The sequence below is a fragment of the Entelurus aequoreus genome, unplaced genomic scaffold, assembly GCF_033978785.1.
Source record: "Entelurus aequoreus isolate RoL-2023_Sb unplaced genomic scaffold, RoL_Eaeq_v1.1 HiC_scaffold_110, whole genome shotgun sequence".
Taxonomy (NCBI): domain Eukaryota; kingdom Metazoa; phylum Chordata; class Actinopteri; order Syngnathiformes; family Syngnathidae; genus Entelurus; species Entelurus aequoreus.
This window is the reverse complement of record NW_026908042.1, coordinates 82,769-102,500: the sequence shown is the minus strand read 5'-3', so window position 1 is coordinate 102,500 and position 19,732 is coordinate 82,769.

Here is a 19,732-nt window from a genome sequence, read left to right as displayed (position 1 = left end):
TTCTATATGTATATGTATGTATATATGTAAATATATGTATGTATATGTGTGTATATATGTGTATGTATATGTATACATATGCATATATGTTAATGTGTGTATATATGTATGTACTGTATATGTGTGTATATTTATATGCATATGTATATACGTATTTATATTTGTGTATGTATAGGTATGTATATATGTAAATATATGTATGTATATGTGTATATATGTATGTGTATATGTATACATATGCATATATGTTAATGTGTTTATATATGTATGTGTATATATGTATGTTTGTATATTTGTATATGTATACATATGTATATATGTAAATATATGTATATGTGTGTATATATTTATGTGTGTGTGTGTATATATGTGTATGTATATTTATATGTGTATTTGTATATGTATATGTATACATATGCATATATGTAAATGTGTGTATACATGTATATACATATATGTGTGTGTATACATGTATGTATTTATATTTATATATGTATATGTATGTATGTGTATGTGTGTGTGTATATACATGTATATGTATATGTGTGCATTTACATATGCATATATGTAAATGTGTGTATATATGTATGTACGTATATGTGTGTTTATATGCTGTATGTATGTGTGTGTTTGTATATTGTATTTTGTTTGAAAATGTCAGCTTTTTTCTCATTACGATACAATTATTTGCTCTTTTTTTCTTAATTTTTTTTTGACAATATGCTTCAGACCGGCACATTCAATTGAATGGCAAAGACTACTTCCTGACTACGGCAACACACCTTAGGACAAACTGAAATGCATGCACACTTGCAAATGATACTCAGGAGTACAAGAAAAGGAAATATTCATATTTTTGTAGATGTTGTCATGAAATATTAATATAATTTAGTGTACAAAAGTACCAACATCTGGTACCCAATTGATGCTGTATATGGTGAGTCTTTTGATCCTGGTGGGGTCCCCTGAAGTAGGCTGAACAGTGGCCTGTCAGACACCTGAGGAGGCCACGCCCACTCCCAGGTCACATGACACACACCTCAGGCAGCACGTAGAGTTGAGGTGGCAGGACAGTGTTGGCCACGCCCACTCCCAGGTCACATGACACACACCTCAGGCAGCACAGAGTTGAGGTGGCAGGACAGTGTTGGCCACGCCCACTCCCAGGTCACATGACACACACCTCAGGCAGCACGTAGAGTTGAGGTGGCAGGACAGTGTTGGCCACGCCCACTCCCAGGTCACATGACACACACCTCAGGCAGCACGTAGAGTTGAGGTGGCAGGACAGTGTTGGCCACGCCCACTCCCAGGTCACATGACACACACCTCAGGCAGCACGTAGAGTTGAGGTGGCAGGACAGTGTTGGCCACGCCCACTCCCAGGTCACATGACACACACCTCAGGCAGCACGTAGAGTTGAGGTGGCAGGACAGTGTGGGCCACATGTGATCATGTCATGTGTCAGCGCTGCTTAAATAATGTGCTTAATGACTTCATTAACATTTACATCATCTATTTGCATCAATCCCAGCCGGCGTGAAGAAGCTGCGGGCCACACCAAAGTGAAAAGAGCGCTGCATGGTGTGTGACAGCCGCTAATGTCATGTGACTCCAGCATTTTATTCCCCAGCCCAGAACTTCCTGCTTCTCCACAGCCATACCAATCATGTACTGACCTGGACTTGTGCACACTGTTGATGTGTTGAAGTGTGATGAGTGTTTCTTCCCCTGCCTGGTGCAATGTTTGCAGAACAAGTAGTACACTAAATAGTCTTCCTGTGAAGACAGGATGTTTGTTTACATGAGCTCATGGCACATTTACCACAGGCTGGAGGACAAGGAGCGCTTGGTTTGCTCACCCTAACATACTTACACGGGACATTTACCACAGGCTGGAAGACAAGGAGCGCTTGGTTTGCTCACCCTAACATACTTACATGGGACATTTACCACAGGCTGGAAGACAAGGAGCGCTTGGTTTGCTCACCCTAACATACTTACACGGGACATTTACCACAGGCTGGAAGACAAGGAGCGCTTGGTTTGCTCACCCTAACATACTTACACGGGACATTTACCACAGGCTGGAAGACAAGGAGCGCTTGGTTTGCTCACCCTAACATACTTACATGGGACATTTACCACAGGTTGGAAGACAAGCAGCGCTTGGTTTGCTCACCCTAACATACTTACACGGGACATTTACCACAGGCTGGAAGACAAGGAGCGCTTGGTTTGCTCACCCTAACATACTTACACGGGACATTTACCACAGGCTGGAAGACAAGGAGCACTTGGTTTGCTCACCCTAACATACTTACACGGGACATTTACCACAGGCTGGAAGACAAGGAGCGCTTGGTTTGCTCACCCTAACATACTTACACGGGACATTTACCACAGGCTGGAAGACAAGGAGCACTTGGTTTGCTCACCCTAACATACTTACACGGGACATTTACCACAGGCTGGAAGACAAGGAGCGCTTGGTTTGCTCACCCTAACATACTTACACGGGACATTTACCAGAGGCTGGAAGACAAGGAGCGCTTGGTTTGCTCACCCTAACATACTTACACGGGACATTTACCACAGGCTGGAAGACAAGGAGCGCTTGGTTTGCTCACCCTAACATACTTACATGGGACATTTACCACAGGTTGGAAGACAAGCAGCGCTTGGTTTGCTCACCCTAACATACTTACACGGGACATTTACCACAGGCTGGAAGACAAGGAGCGCTTGGTTTGCTCACCCTAACATACTTACACGGGACATTTACCACAGGCTGGAAGACAAGGAGCGCTTGGTTTGCTCACCCTAACATACTTACACGGGACATTTACCACAGACGGGAAGACAAGGAGCGCTTGGTTTGCTCACCCTAACATACTTACACGGGACATTTACCACAGGCTGGAAGACAAGGAGCGCTTGGTTTGCTCACCCTAACATACTTACACGGGACATTTACCACAGGCTGGAAGACAAGGAGCGCTTGGTTTGCTCACCCTAACATACTTACAAGGGAAATTTACCACAGGCTGGAAGACAAGGAGCGCTTGTTTTGCTCACCCTAACATACTTACATGGGACATTTACCACAGGCTGGAAGACAAGGAGCGCTTGTTTTGCTCACCCTAACATACTTACATGGGACATTTACCACAGGCCGGAAGACAAGGAGCGCTTGGTTTGCTCACCCTAACATACTTACATGGGACATTTACCACTAGCTGGAAGACAAGGAGCGCTTGGTTTGCTCACCCTAACATACTTACACGGGACATTTACCACAGGCTGGAAGACAAGGAGCGCTTGGTTTGCTCACCCTAACATACTTACACGGGACATTTACCACAGGCTGGAAGACAAGGAGCGCTTGGTTTGCTCACCCTAACATACTTACAAGGGACATTTACCACAGGCTGGAAGACAAGGAGCGCTTGGTTTGCTCACCCTAACATACTTACATGGGACATTTACCACAGGCTGGAAGACAAGGAGCGCTTGGTTTGCTCACCCTAACATACTTACATGGGACATTTACCACAGGTTGGAAGACAAGCAGCGCTTGGTTTGCTCACCCTAACATACTTACACGGGACATTTACCACAGGCTGGAAGACAAGGAGCGCTTGGTTTGCTCACCCTAACATACTTACATGGGACATTTACCACAGGCTGGAAGACAAGGAGCGCTTGGTTTGCTCACCCTAACATACTTACACGGGACATTTACCACAGGCTGGAAGACAAGCAGCGCTTGGTTTGCTCACCCTAACATACTTACATGGGACATTTACCACAGACGGGAAGACAAGGAGCGCTTGGTTTGCTCACCCTAACATACTTACATGGGACATTTACCACAGACGGGAAGACAAGGAGCGCTTGGTTTGCTCACCCTAACATACTTACACGGGACATTTACCACAGGCTGGAAGACAAGGAGCGCTTGGTTTGCTCACCCTAACATACTTACATGGGACATTTACCGCAGGCTGGAAGACAAGGAGCGCTTGGTTTGCTCACCCTAACATACTTACAGCACAGTCCTGGTAATCACGCCTCTTTGGAGTGTTTTTCTTTTGGTAATCGTATGACCATCATTCCTCATGTCAGTCTAATATTCATGTATTATTTTTAATATCATTAAAAATTATTATTATTAAAAAATAATAAACATTGTATATATACATACATACGTGTGTCTGTGTATATGTGTATTAATATATGTGTAATATGTTTGTTTATGTATGTGTGTACGTGTATATGTATGTCTTTTTATGTGTGTGTATTTATGTGTATATATATGCATATATACTGTATGTGTGTATATATGTACATAAAAGTTTATATATTTATGTGTGTGTGTATGTACATAAATGTGTATATATTTATGTATGTGGAATAGGGCTGCAACTCACGATTAATTTGATAATGAATTAATCTGTCGATTATTACTTCGATTAATCGATTAATAATCGGATACAATAGACAAACTACATTTCTATCCTATCCAGTATTTTATTGAAAAAAAAACAGCGTACTGGCACCATACTTATTTTGATTATTGTTTCTCAGCTGTTTGTACATGTTGCAGTTTTTAAGTAAAGGTTTATAAAAAAAAAAGCCTCTGCGCATGCGCATAGCATAGATCCAACCAATCAATGACTAAATTAATCGCCAACTATTTTTATAATCGATTTTAATCGATTTAATCGATTAGTTGTTGCAGCCCTGATATGGATAAATGTGTGTATATATACACTTTTGTGTGTGTGTGTGTGTATATATACATATATATATATATATATATATATATATATATATATATATATATATATATATATATATATATATATATATATATATATATATATATATATGTATACTGTACATATATATATATGTATGTGTGTATTAATGTATATATATATATATATCAATCAATCAATCAATCAATGTTTATTTATATAGCCCTAAATCACTAGTGTCTCAAAGGGCTGTACAAGCCACAACGACATCCTCGGTGTCGAGTGGGTCTGATATAATATTGTGAAAGTCCAACACATCAGCGAAAGTCCAGTCCATGGTGGGGCCAGCGGGAACCATCCCGAGTGGAGACGGGTCAGCAGCGTAGAGATGTCCCCATCTGATGGACAGGCTAGCGGTCCACCCCGGAGCAGAGTAGAAAAGAAAAGAAAAGAAACGGCAGATCAACTGGTCTAAAAAGGGAGTCTATTTAAAGGCTAGAGTATACAAATGAGTTTTAATATGAGACTTAAATGCTTCTACTGAGGTAGCATCTCTAACTTTTACCGGGAGGGCATTCCATAGTATTGGAGCCCGAATAGAAAACGCTCTATAGCCCGCAGACTTTTTTTGGGCTCTGGGAATCACTAATAAGCCGGAGTTCTTTGAACGCAGATTTCTTGCCGGGACATATGGTACAATACAATCGTCAAGATAGGCAGGAGCTTGACCGTGTAGTATTTTATACGTAAGTAGTAAAACCTTAAAGTCGCATCTTAGGTGCACAGGAAGCCAGTGCAAGTGAGCCAGTATAGGCGTAATATGATCAAACTTTCTTGTTTTTGTCAAAAGTCTAGCAGCCGCATTTTGTACCATCTGTAATCTTTTAATGCTAGACATAGGGAGGCCCGAAAATAATACGTTACAGTAATCGAGACGAGATGTAACGAACGCATGGATAATGATCTCAGCATCGCTTGTGGACAAAATGGAACGAATTTTAGCGATATTACGGAGATGAAAGAAGGCCGTTTTAGTAACACTCTTAATGTGTGACTCAAACGAGAGAGTTGGGTCGAAGATAATACCCAGATTCTTTACCGAGTCGCCTTGTTTAATTGTTTGGTTGTCAAATGTTAAGGTGGTATTATTAAATAGATGTTGGTGTTGAGCAGGACCGATAATCAGCATTTCCGTTTTCTTAGCGTTGAGTTGCAAAAAGTTAGCGGACATCCATTGTTTAATTTCATTAAGACACGCCTCCAGCTGACTACAATCCGGCGTGTTGGTCAGCTTTAGGGGCATGTAGAGTTGAGTGTCATCAGCATAACAGTGAAAGCTAACACCGTACTTGCGTATGATGTCACCCAGCGGCAGCATGTAAATACTAAAGAGTGCAGGGCCAAGAACCGAACCCTGGGGAACTCCGCACGTTATCTTAACATAGTCCGAGGTCACATTGTTATGGGAGACACACTGCATCCTGTCAGTAAGATAAGAGTTAAACCAAGACAAGGCTAAGTCTGACATCCCAATACGCGTTTTGATACGCTCTAATAAAATATTATGATCAACAGTATCGAAAGCGGCGCTAAGATCAAGAAGCAGCAACATAGATGACGCATCAGAATCCATCGTCAGCAATAGATCATTAGTCATTTTTGCGAGGGCTGTCTCCGTAGAGTGATTTGCCCTGAAACCGGATTGAAAAGGTTCACAGAGATTGTTAGTCACTAAGTGTTCATTTAGCTGCTGTGCGACAATTTTTTCGAGAATTTTCGAGATAAACGGTAGGTGGGAGACCGGTCGGTAGTTTACCATGAGGTCAGGATCGAGGTTAGGTCTTTTGAGTAGAGGATGAATAACCGCTTTTTTGAATGCTAGAGGAACAGTACCAGAGGAAAGTGATAGGTTTATAATATTTAACACTGATGGACCTAATAAAACAAAAAGCTCCTTGATAAGTTTCCCAGGAATTGGGTCAAGTAAACATGTTGTTTGTTTTGTCCCATTTACACATTTTAACAATTCCTCCATTGTTATTTCATCAAAGAGAGAGAAACTATTTTGGAGGGCAGTGTCCGTCGTATATACAGTCATATTTGTGTTAATAGAACCCAGTTGTGGCTGGGATGCATTGTCTTTAATCTCTTTTCTAATGACTTCAATTTTCTTATTAAAGAAATTCATAAAGTCATCTGCTGAGTGGGTGGAGCTACTGGGAGGAGTCCCTTGTTGGGTTAGCGATGCTACTGTACTAAACAAAAATTTAGGATCATTTTTGTTGAGGTGGATGAGATTTGAGTAATATTTAGCTTTAGCTGAGGTAAGCATGCGTTTATAAGTTATTAAACTATCACTCCATGCTTGATGGAAAACCTCAAGTTTAGTCGCACGCCATTTGCGTTCCAGCTTTCTACATGATAATTTCTGGGCTTTAGTTTCTTCTGTAAACCATGGGGTACGCCTTTTAGGGGCCCTTTTTAGCTTTAGCGGTGCTACAATATCAATGGTGTCGCGCAGGGCGTCGTTAAAGCTGTTAGTGAGGTTATCAATAGAGCCCACATAATTTGGGAAAGGTGCCATTACTGAAGGCAGTAGGTCAGTAAGAGTCGTCGTTGTGGCAGTATTAATGTTGCGGCTGCTATAGTAGTTATTATTATTATTATTAGTTTGTTGACAATGAGTCCGAACTTCGAATTTTATAAGGTAATGATCGGACATTACTTTAGTGTACGGGAGTATCGTAACTTTAGAGGTGGTGACACCCCTGACAAGCACTAGATCTATCGTATTACCGTTGCGATGCGTGGGTTCATTTATTATTTGTGTAAGACCACAGCTATCAATTATAGTCTGGAGCGCCACGCATGGAGGGTCCGATGGGGTATTCATATGGATGTTAAAGTCTCCCATTATGATTATATTGTCGGCGTGCGTCACTAGATCAGCAACGAACTCTGAAAATTCATTGATAAAGTCCGAATAGGGCCCAGGGGGGCGGTAGATGACAGCCAGGTGGAGAGGCAGCGGTGTGACAAACCTCATAGTGAGCACCTCAAACGAGTTATATTTATTATTTAGGTCCGAGGTAAGGCTAAAGTTTTTGTTGTATATTAGTGCAACACCCCCACCCCTTTTAATGGGGCGGGCAATATGCGTTCCCGCATAGCCAGGAGGAGACGCCTCACCCAGCGCAAAAAATTCGTCTGGTTTGAGCCAGGTCTCGGCTAAACCAACGACATCAAGATTGTTGTCTCTGATGACTTCATTAACTAATAACGTTTTGGAAGACAATGACCTTATGTTTAAAAAGCCCATATTATAGGTAGTGGGCTGTTTTGAGGAGTTTTTGTTGAAAGTATCCGTAGTAGCAATATTAATAATGTTACGTTTATTATGCATAGTGCACTTTAAATAATTTCGACCATATCTAGGAATTGATATGACAGGAATTTTTAGATTGTTTGCCACCTCAGTAAAATGCATGTCCACCTCTGACGCAGAAAAAACATTATGTGAGTTGTATATTATTCTAGAAGAATTGCTATGTGTGCAGGGATTATCCAGCCTGGCGCTGGCTAGTTCTAGCTTAACAGACTCCTTATTAGCGCTTCTTTGTGGATTAGCATTTAGCTTTTTCGTTAGCCCCGCTAACAACAAAGCATTTAGCTTTGTTGTTAGCCCCGCCCGACACCCCCGCTTCTGCTTCCGAGCGCACCGCTTACGTCTCTTTCGCTGACCGTCTCCGCTGGTAGTCGACGCCGCTGCTTCAAAGGCCACTGCTGGATGTAGCTCGCGAAGAATTCCCAAGCTAGCGAGCAGGTCCATCGTACACGCATCTATCAGCCCAAAATGGCCCGATCTCTCCACATCCAGAATTGTAAGTTGGTCGTAAGTGATCACGGAGTGAACACGCTGTGAGCCAGCCATGAAATTGACTGAATTGAGGGGTATTTTTGCCCTCACTTCCAGGAGCGCTCGCACGAAGCCGCTGCTCTGAAGCGCAGCCATCTTGCTTTTTTATATATATATATACAGTATATATATGTATACATGTTTATATATATATATATATATATATATATATATATATGTATGTGTGTATTAATGTATATACATATATATACAGTATATATATGTATATATGTTTGTTTATATATATATATATATATATATATATATATATATATATATATATATATATAAATAAATAAACAAACATATATACAGTATATATATGTATAAATGTTATATATATATATATATATATATACGTATATATATATATATATATATATATATATATATATATATATATATATATATATATATATATATATATATATATATAGACACACCGTATTTTTCGCTCTGGAGTATAAGTCGCACCGGCCGAAAATGCATAATAAAGAAGGAAAAAAACATATATAAGTGGCACTGGAGTATAAGTCGCATTTTTGGGGAAATGTATTTGATAAAAGCCAACAGCAAGAATAGACGTTTGAAAGGCAATTTCAAATAAATGAAGACTAGTGAACAACAGGCTGAATAAGTGTATGTTATATGAGGCATAAATAACCAACTGGTATGTTAACGTAACATATTATGGTAAGACTCATTCAAATAACTATAACATATAGAACATTGCGGAGGAGATCTTGCCCCAAGTGGAGGAGTTCAAGTACCTGGGAGTCTTGTTCACGAGTGAGGGAAGAGTGGATGGTGAGATCGACAGGTGGCGTCTTCTGTAATGCGGACGCTGTATCGATCCGTTGTGGTGAAGAAGGAGCTGAGCCGGAAGGCAAAGCTCTCAATTTAGCGGTCGATCTACGTTCCCATCCTCACCTATGGTCATGAGCTTTGGGTTATGACCGAAAGGACAAGATCACGGGTACAAGCGGCCCAAATGAGTTTCCTCCGCCGGGTGGCGGGTCTCTCCCTTAGAGATAGGGTGAGAAGATCTGCCATCCGGGAGGAACTCAAAGTAAAGCTGCTGCTCCTCCACATGGAGAGGAGCCAGATGAGGTGGTTCGAGTATCTGGTCAGGATGCCACTTGAACGGCTACCTAGGGAGGTGTTTAGGGCACGTCCGACCGGTAGGAGGCCACGGGGAAGACCCAGGACACGTTGGGAAGACTATGTCTCCCGGCTGGCCTGGGAACGCCTCGGGAGGAGCTGGACCAAGTGGCTGGGGAGAGGGAAGTCTGGGTTTCCCTGCTTAGGCTGCTGCCCCCGCGACCCGACCTCGGATAAGCGGAAGAAGATGGATGGATGGATGGATATAGAACATGCTATACGTTTACCAAACAATCTGTCACTCCTAATCGCTAAATCCCATGAAATCTTATACGTTTAGTCTCTTACGTGAATGAGATAAATAATATTATTTGATATTTTACGCTAATGTGTTTAACATTTCACACATAAGTCGCTCCTGGGTATAAGTCGCACCCCCGGCCAAACAAAAGAAACTGCGACTCATAGTCCGAAAAATATGGTTTATATATATATATATATGTATATATATACTGTATATATATGTATACATATGTATGTATATATGTTTGTTTATATGTATATATACATATAAAAAACATATATACATACATATATATACAGTATATATATATATATATATATATATATATATATATATATATATATATATACTGTATATACATCTATATATAGGTATGTATATATGTTTGTTTATATATATATACATATAAAAAACATATATACATACATATATAAACAGTATATATATATATATATATATATATATATATATATATATATATATATATACTGTATATACATCTATATATAGGTATGTATATATGTTTGTTTATATATATATACATATAAAAAACATATATACATACATATATATACAGTATATATATATATATATATATATATATATATATATATATATATATATATATATGTATATGTATGTGTATATATATATATATATATACTGTATATATATATGTATGTATATATGTTTGTTTATATATATATATATATATATATATATATATATATATATACATATAAAAAACATATATACATACATATATATACACTTTAATACACACATACATATATTTATATATATATATATATATATATTCAGTATATACAAGTTTGTATATATATATATATATATATATATATATATATATATATATATATATATATATATATATATATATATATATATATATATATATATACATATACTGCTGTTCTATGGCAAATGCCAATGGAGCTCCACGGTTCTGAGCAGTGAGCACGGGGCACACTACAGGACGTGGTGCCCTGAGGCCACCCTCGTGAAGTCTGTTTCTGACTGTTTGGGCAGAGACATTCACACCAGTAGCCTGCTGGAGGTCATTCTGTAGGGCTCGGCCAGTGCTCAACCTGTTCCTCCTTGCACAAAGCAGCAGATAACGGTCCTGCTGATGGGATGAGGAGCGTCTACGGCCCTGTCCAGCTCTCCTAGAGTAACTGCCTGTCTCCTGGAATCTCCCCCATACTCTGGAGATTATACTGGGAGACACATCAAATCTTGCATGGATGTGCCATCCTGGAGGAGTAGGACAATCTGCGCAACTTCAGGAGGGTTAAGAAATGGCCTCATGCTCCCAGTGGTGATAATGACTCTAGCTAAAGCCAACACTTGTGGAAAAACAGTTCAAAAAGATCAAGAGGGAGGAACTTGAAATGGCCTCCACCTGCAAAACCAGTCCTGTTTTGGGGGTCATCTCGTTGTTGCCCCTCTAGTGCACCTGTTGTTAATTCCATCAACACCAATGCAGCTGAAACTGATTAACAACCCCCTCTGCCACGTACCTGACCAAAACCTTATCAGAAAAGTGCAATTAAATTCAAGCCATACCCTGATAAAAAACTGTTCCTTTAATTTTTTTGAGCAGTGTATATATATATATATATATATATATATATATATATATATATATATATATATATATATATATATATATATATATATATATATATATATATATGTATGTATGTATGTGTGGGAAAAAATCACAAGACTATTTCATCTCTACAGGCCTGTTTCATGAGGGGTTTCCTCAATCCTCAGGAGAAAAAATCTCATTCATGCCACACCCTGATAAAAAACTGTTCCTTTAATTTTTTTGAGCAGTGTATATATATATATATATATATATATATATATATATATATGTATGTATGTATGTGTGGGAAAAAAATCACAAGACTATTTCATCTCTACAGGCCTGTTACATGAGGGGTTTCCTCAATCCTCAGGAGAAAAAATCTCATTCATGCCATACCCTGATAAAAAACTGTTCCTTTAATTTTTTTGAGCAGTGTATATATATATATATATATATATATATATATATATATATATATATATATATATATATATATATATATATATATATATATATATATATATATATATATATGTATGTGTGGGAAAAAATCACAAGACTATTTCATCTCTACAGGCCTGTTTCATGAGGGGTTTCCTCAATCCTCAGGAGATTTTTTCTCCTGAGGATTGAGGAAACTCCTTGTCTTCCAGCCTGTGGTAGAGATGAAATAGTGTTGTGATTTTTTCCCACACATACATATTGCGCTCTACCACGGTATCGAGCACTATTTTTTGGATAATCTAATTAAGACATATATATATATATATATATATATATATATATATATATATATATATATATGTGTATACATATGTATAATTTTTTATTTTATTTTTCTTCCAAGAGGACTGGCCCTTAAAACATACATATACATACATACGTACATAGACTAATACATATATATTTAATTTCAACAAGACTGGCCCTCACAGTGCCTGCTGAGAACAAGTTTGGCCCTCGGACAAGTGTAAGGACCCCTGACATGTGGGGCAGTACATAGTGCGTGACCTTTGACCCAGGTGGTCCCAACATTTGCTGGTGCATCAGAGAAGTTGGTGGGGGGGTCTTGACATTGTGGGCGGGCCTCACATAGTCGGGGGGGCCCCCAGGCTGGTGTGCCAGCGCCCTGCTGCCCGCTGTCAGGCTGCATCCTACTCAGCCCTAGGGGGGGTGCAAGTGGCCAGTTCTTAACGACCTTTTCCTGTTGTGTGGCGTCTCCATGTGACCATCCACACTAAACAACATGTCCACATCCTCTCCACTTGCCTCGGTTTCCATGGCGACCGCATCATTGACATCGTTCACACGCCATGACCCTACTAATAGCATGTTAGCCAACTTTTTTTTTTTTTTTCTGATTTGGCGTCATATAACTTAATACTTGACACATGCTAACTGTAAGAATGCTAACATTACTTGTCTTTTTAACAATGCATTATTATATGTCAAAATCACCTAATATTTATATAGCACTTTACATAGTGACCCCATTGTCTAAGCTACATATAGTAGGCTATTGTGCAACCTCTGTCCCTGGACTGCCTTTTTAAAAGATATTTACACCGTCGTGCATTATATGCTAATTAGGGTTGTACAGTATAGCAGTACAAGTATAGTACACCAGTACTAGTATAGTATCGCAGTACTAATGAATCAAAAACGGTACTATACTATGTTTGAAAAGTACCGCTTCCCCATATATATATAATTTTTTTTGTTTAACGGGCATGACGGCGCTCAAGGGGAGCACAAAAAATGTCATTATTGTCTATATTGTAACAAAAAATGTTAGTGTACATGAAACATATGTTTATTATTGTCATTTAGTCCTTAAATAAAATAGACAACTTGTCTTTTAGTAGTAAGTAAACAAACAAAGACTCCTAATTAGTCTGCAGTAACATATTGTGTCATTTATACACTTATTATTTTGTACACATTAGGAGGGACAAACTGTAAAAAATGTATTATTAATCCACTTGTTCATTTACTGTTAATATCTGCTTATTTTCTCTTTTAACATGTTCTGTTAAAACAGTGGTTCAGTTTGTCCAACAAAAACAAACATCATTATAGTTGTATATTACTCACAAATACTACGTCTCCGAGGCAGCAGCGTGTTGAAAAGTATCCAGTAACAAACGTGTCCGCATCATTCCACTTACTGTGTCATGAGCTTAACTTGATTAATTATTGTGGTGACTTAAAGACAGTACATATCTGTATATATATATATATATATATATATATATATATATATATATATATATATATATATATATATATATATATATATATATAGATATATATATATATATAGATATATATATATATATATATATATATATATATATATATCTATCTATATATATATATATATCTATATATATATATATATATCTATATATATATATATATATATATATATAGATATATATATATATATATAGATATATATATATATATATATTAATAATTTCACTTGATCAAACATTTTCTAACATTCCACACTACAAATAAACAAACAAAAAATGGGTATGTATGATTCCTGTTGATATCGTATCGGCTCAATATTGGTAGTGGCCAAGGTTTAGGTTAGCGCACAGACCTAGTCATTGGTTACAAGTCTGAGTTTAGTCTTTCAGCAGCAAGACTGAATAACAAGAATGAGACTAAGACTAAAAACACAAGACGCACCGATAATACTGTACGGTAAAGAAGAAGAATGAGACTAAGACTAAAACAACATGTAGCAATAATACTGTACGGTAAAGAAGAAGAATGAGACTAAGACTAAAAACACAAGACGTACCGATAATACTGTACGGTAAAGAAGAAGAATGAGACTAAGACTAAAACACAACATGTAGCAATAATACTGTACGGTAAAGAAGAAGAATGAGACTAAGACTAAAACACAACATGTAGCAATAATACTGTACGGTAAAGAAGAAGAATGAGACTAAGACTAAAAACACAAGACGTACCGATAATACTGTACGGTAAAGAAGAAGAATGAGACTAAGACTAAAACAACATGTAGCAATAATACTGTACGGTAAAGAAGAAGAATGAGACTAAGACTAAAAACACAAGACGTACCGATAATACTGTACGGTAAAGAAGAAGAATGAGACTAAGACTAAAACACAACATGTAGCAATAATACTGTACGGTAAAGAAGAAGAATGAGACTAAGACTAAAACACAACATGTAGCAATAATACTGTACGGTAAAGAAGAAGAATGAGACTAAGACTAAAACACAACATGTAGCAATAATACTGTACGGTAAAGAAGAAGAATGAGACTAAGACTAAAACACAACATGCAGCAATAATACTGTACGCTAAAGAAGAAGAATGAGACTAAGACTAAAACACAACCTGTAGCAATAATACTGTACGGTAAAGAAGAAGAATGAGACTAAGACTAAAACACAACATGTAGCAATAATACTGTACGGTAAAGAAGAAGAATGAGACTAAGACTAAAACAACATGTAGCAATAATACTGTACGGTAAAGAAGAAGAATGAGACTAAGACTAAAACACAACATGTAGCAATAATACTGTACGGTAAAGAAGAAGAATGAGACTAAGACTAAAAACACAAGACGTACCGATAATACTGTACAGTAAAGAAGAAGAATGAGACTAAGACTAAAACAACATGTAGCAATAATACTGTACGATAAAGAAGAAGAATGAGACTAAGACTAAAACACAACATGTACCAATAATACTGTACGGTAAAGAAGAAGAATGAGACTAAGACTAAAACACAACATGTAGCAATAATACTGTACGGTAAAGAAGAAGAATGAGACTAAGACTAAAACACAACATGTAGCAATAATACTGTACGGTAAAGAAGAAGAATGAGACTAAGACTAAAACACAACATGTAGCAATAATACTGTACGGTAAAGAAGAAGAATGAGACTAAGACTAAAACACAACATGTAGCAATAATACTGTACGATAAAGAAGAAGAATGAGACTAAGACTAAAACACAACATGTAGCAATAATACTGTACGGTAAAGAAGAAGAATGAGACTAAGACTAAAACACAACATGTAGCAATAATACTGTACGGTAAAGAAGAAGAATGAGACTAAGACTAAAACACAACATGTAGCAATAATACTGTACGGTAAAGAAGAAGAATGAGACTAAGACTAAAACACAACATGTAGCAATAATACTGTACGGTAAAGAAGAAGAATGAGACTAAGACTAAAACACAACATGTAGCAATAATACTGTACGGTAAAGAAGAAGAATGAGACTAAGACTAAAACACAACATGTAGCAATAATACTGTACGGTAAAGAAGAAGAATGAGACTAAGACTAAAACACAACATGTAGCAATAATACTGTACGGTAAAGAAGAAGAATGAGACTAAGACTAAAACAACATGTAGCAATAATACTGTACGGTAAAGAAGAAGAATGAGACTAAGACTAAAACAACATGTAGCAATAATACTGTACGGTAAAGAAGAAGAATGAGACTAAGACTAAAAACACAACATGTAGCAATAATACTGTACGGTAAAGAAGAAGAATGAGACTAAGACTAAAAACACAAGACGTACCGATAATACTGTACGGTAAAGAAGAAGAATGAGACTAAGACTAAAACAACATGTAGCAATAATACTGTACGGTAAAGAAGAAGAATGAGACTAAGACTAAAACACAACATGTAGCAATAATACTGTACGGTAAAGAAGAAGAATGAGACTAAGACTAAAACAACATGTAGCAATAATACTGTACGGTAAAGAAGAAGAATGAGACTAAGACTAAAACAACATGTAGCAATAATACTGTACGGTAAAGAAGAAGAATGAGACTAAGACTAAAACACAACATGTAGCAATAATACTGTACGGTAAAGAAGAAGAATGAGACTAAGACTAAAACACAACATGTAGCAATAATACTGTACGGTAAAGAAGAAGAATGAGACTAAGACTAAAACAACATGTAGCAATAATACTGTACGGTAAAGAAGAAGAATGAGACTAAGACTAAAACAACATGTAGCAATAATACTGTACGGTAAAGAAGAAGAATGAGACTAAGACTAAAAACACAAGACGTACCGATAATACTGTACGGTAAAGAAGAAGAATGAGACTAAGACTAAAACAACATGTAGCAATAATACTGTACGGTAAAGAAGAAGAATGAGACTAAGACTAAAAACACAAGACGTACCTATAATACTGTACGGTAAAGAAGAAGAATGAGACTAAGACTAAAACAACATGTAGCAATAATACTGTACGGTAAAGAAGAAGAATGAGACTAAGACTAAAACAACATGTAGCAATAATACTGTACGGTAAAGAAGAAGAATGAGACTAAGACTAAAAACACAAGACGTACCTATAATACTGTACGGTAAAGAAGAAGAATGCTTAAAAAGAAGACGTAGGAAGAGAAGAGGTAGGAGTAGGTTTGACAAATCCTAGGTATGTTGTGTGTGCACAGATGCTAACATTGCAATAAAAAGTCAGCGTTAAAATCCCAGCGTGTTAATTACATGCTGGTGTTTTATGACTGTGACCTTTAAACACTAAACTAATCAATCAATACGAGGGGGAGGCGGCCTATTGGGAATATTTACATATGCAGATTCCAAAAGTAGGACACTATTTATCCCAACACAATCATTATTAATAGTCAACCCAAATACTTTTTCTGCATATTTTACACATTATGTGTGTGTGTGTGTGTGTGTGTGTGTGTGTGTGTGTGTGTGTGTGTGTGTGTGTGTGTGTGTGTGTGTGTGTGTGTGTGTGTGTGCACAATTACATGGACGTTATTAATTAGCTGTTGTGGCGCCGCATAAAATATCATGAAGAGTTGTGTTGTGGTCACCACCTGGCCTACATTCTATTACCTTTACCTGCACAGGTGTGCAAGAGTCCATACACTCCTTTGGGTTTTGCCTTTTTAAGGTCTTTTTCTTGAACTGGCTCTTGACTTTTTTATTGCCGCACTCAGCGTGTTGGCGGCTCAGGTGAAGCAATGACATGTCTTGTTTGCTAAAGACGCAGAGCAGCGCCACTTAGCATCAGCGCCACTTAGCATCAGCGCTCCGCCATCAAGTGTTTGTGGGGGTGGGATAAGCCTCCCACACCCATGGAGGTTAATTAGGTTTTTATTACAAAACTTTTTTTTTATTTGACGCTGAATTTACGTACCTGAGTTTTTGGTGAATCCAGTGTAAAAAAATTCAGTGTGTAAAACCCAGTATAAAAAAACCCAGTGTAAACTAAAATCATTGTATAAAATTCAGTGTTAAAAAACATCGAATGTAAAAAAACAAAATCAGTTTAAATAAAATCAGGGCAAAAAAGTGTAAACAAAAAAATCAGTGTATGAAAATTCAGTGAAAAAAGCCAATGTAAAAAAACCCAGTGCAAAAAATCCATCATTAAAATATGCATTTAAAAAAAAATTCTGTGTAAAAAAATCCATCGTCTAAAAATCAAGTGTATAAACATTCAGTGTAAAAAAATCTGTGTATGAAAATTTAGTCCAAAAAAATCCAGTGTAAAAAAATCAAGTGTTTAAACATTCAGCGTAAAAAAATTCAGTAATAGAAAAAATAGTGTATGAAAATTCAGTGCAAAAAAATCCAGTCGAAAAAAATTCAGTGAAAAAAAATCCATTGTCTAAAAATCAAGTGTATAAACATTCAGCGTAAAAAAAAATCAGTTAAAAAAAAATCCAGTGTAAAAAATAAGTGTATGAAAATACAATGCAAAAAAATCCAGTGGAAACAAATTCTGTGAAAAAAGCCAATGTAAAAAAAAACAGTGCGAAAAATCCAGGGTAAAAAATTATGTTTAAAAAAGATTCTGTTAAAAAAAAAAAATCAGTGAATGAAAACCAGTGTAAAAAATTCCACTGGAAAAACAATCCATTGTCTAAAAATCAAGTGAATAAACGTTCAGGGGAAAAAAATTCAGTAAAAAAAAAATACATTGTAAAAAAAATCAGTGTAAAAAATAATCAGTGTATGAAAATTCAGTAAAAAAAAATCCAGTCGAAAAAAATTCAGTGAAAAAAAATCCAGTGTAAAAAAAATCACTGTATGCAAATTCAGTGCAAGAATACAGTGGAAACAAATTCTGTGAAAAAAAGCCAATGTAAAAAAACCCAGTGCAAAAAATCAAGCGTAAAAAAAAATGTGTAAAAAAAATCTTTGTATGAAAATTAAGTGCAAAAAAATCCAGTGTAAAAAAAGCCAGCGAAAAAAAATCCAGTGAAAAAAAATCCATTGTGTAAAAATCACGTGTATAAACATTCAGCGTAAAAAAATTCAGATAAAAAAAAATCCAGTGTAAAAAAAATGAGTGTATGAAAATTCAGTGCAAAAAAATACAGTGAAAACAAATTCTGTGAAAAAAGCCAATGTAAAAAACCCAGTGCAAAAAATCTGGCGTAAAAAAATTCAGTTTGAAAAAAATTCAGTGTATGAAAATGTAGTGCAAAAAATTCTAGTGGAAAAAATCAGTGGAAAAAAATCCAGTGTCTAAAAATCAAGTGTATAAACATTCAGCGTAAAAAAATTCAGTAAACAAAAAATACAGTGTATGAAAATTCAGTTAAAAAAAATCCAGTCCAAAAAAATTCAGTGAAAAAAAATCCATTGTCTAAAAATCAAGTGTATAAACATTCAGTGTAAAAAAAATCTGTGTATGAAAATTTAGTCCAAAAAAATCCAGTGTAAAAAAATCAAGTGTATAAACATTCAGCGTAAAAAAATTCAATAAAAGAAAAAATAGTGTATGAAAATTCAGTGCAAAAAAATCCAGTCGAAAAAAATTCAGTGAAAAAAAATCCATTGTCTAAAAATCAAGTGTATAAACATTCAGCGTAAAAAAAAAATCATTTAAAAAAAAAATCCAGTGTAAGAAATAAGTGTATGAAAATTCAATGCAAAAAAATCCAGTGGAAACAAATTATGTGAAAAAAGCCAATGTTAAAAAAAAACAG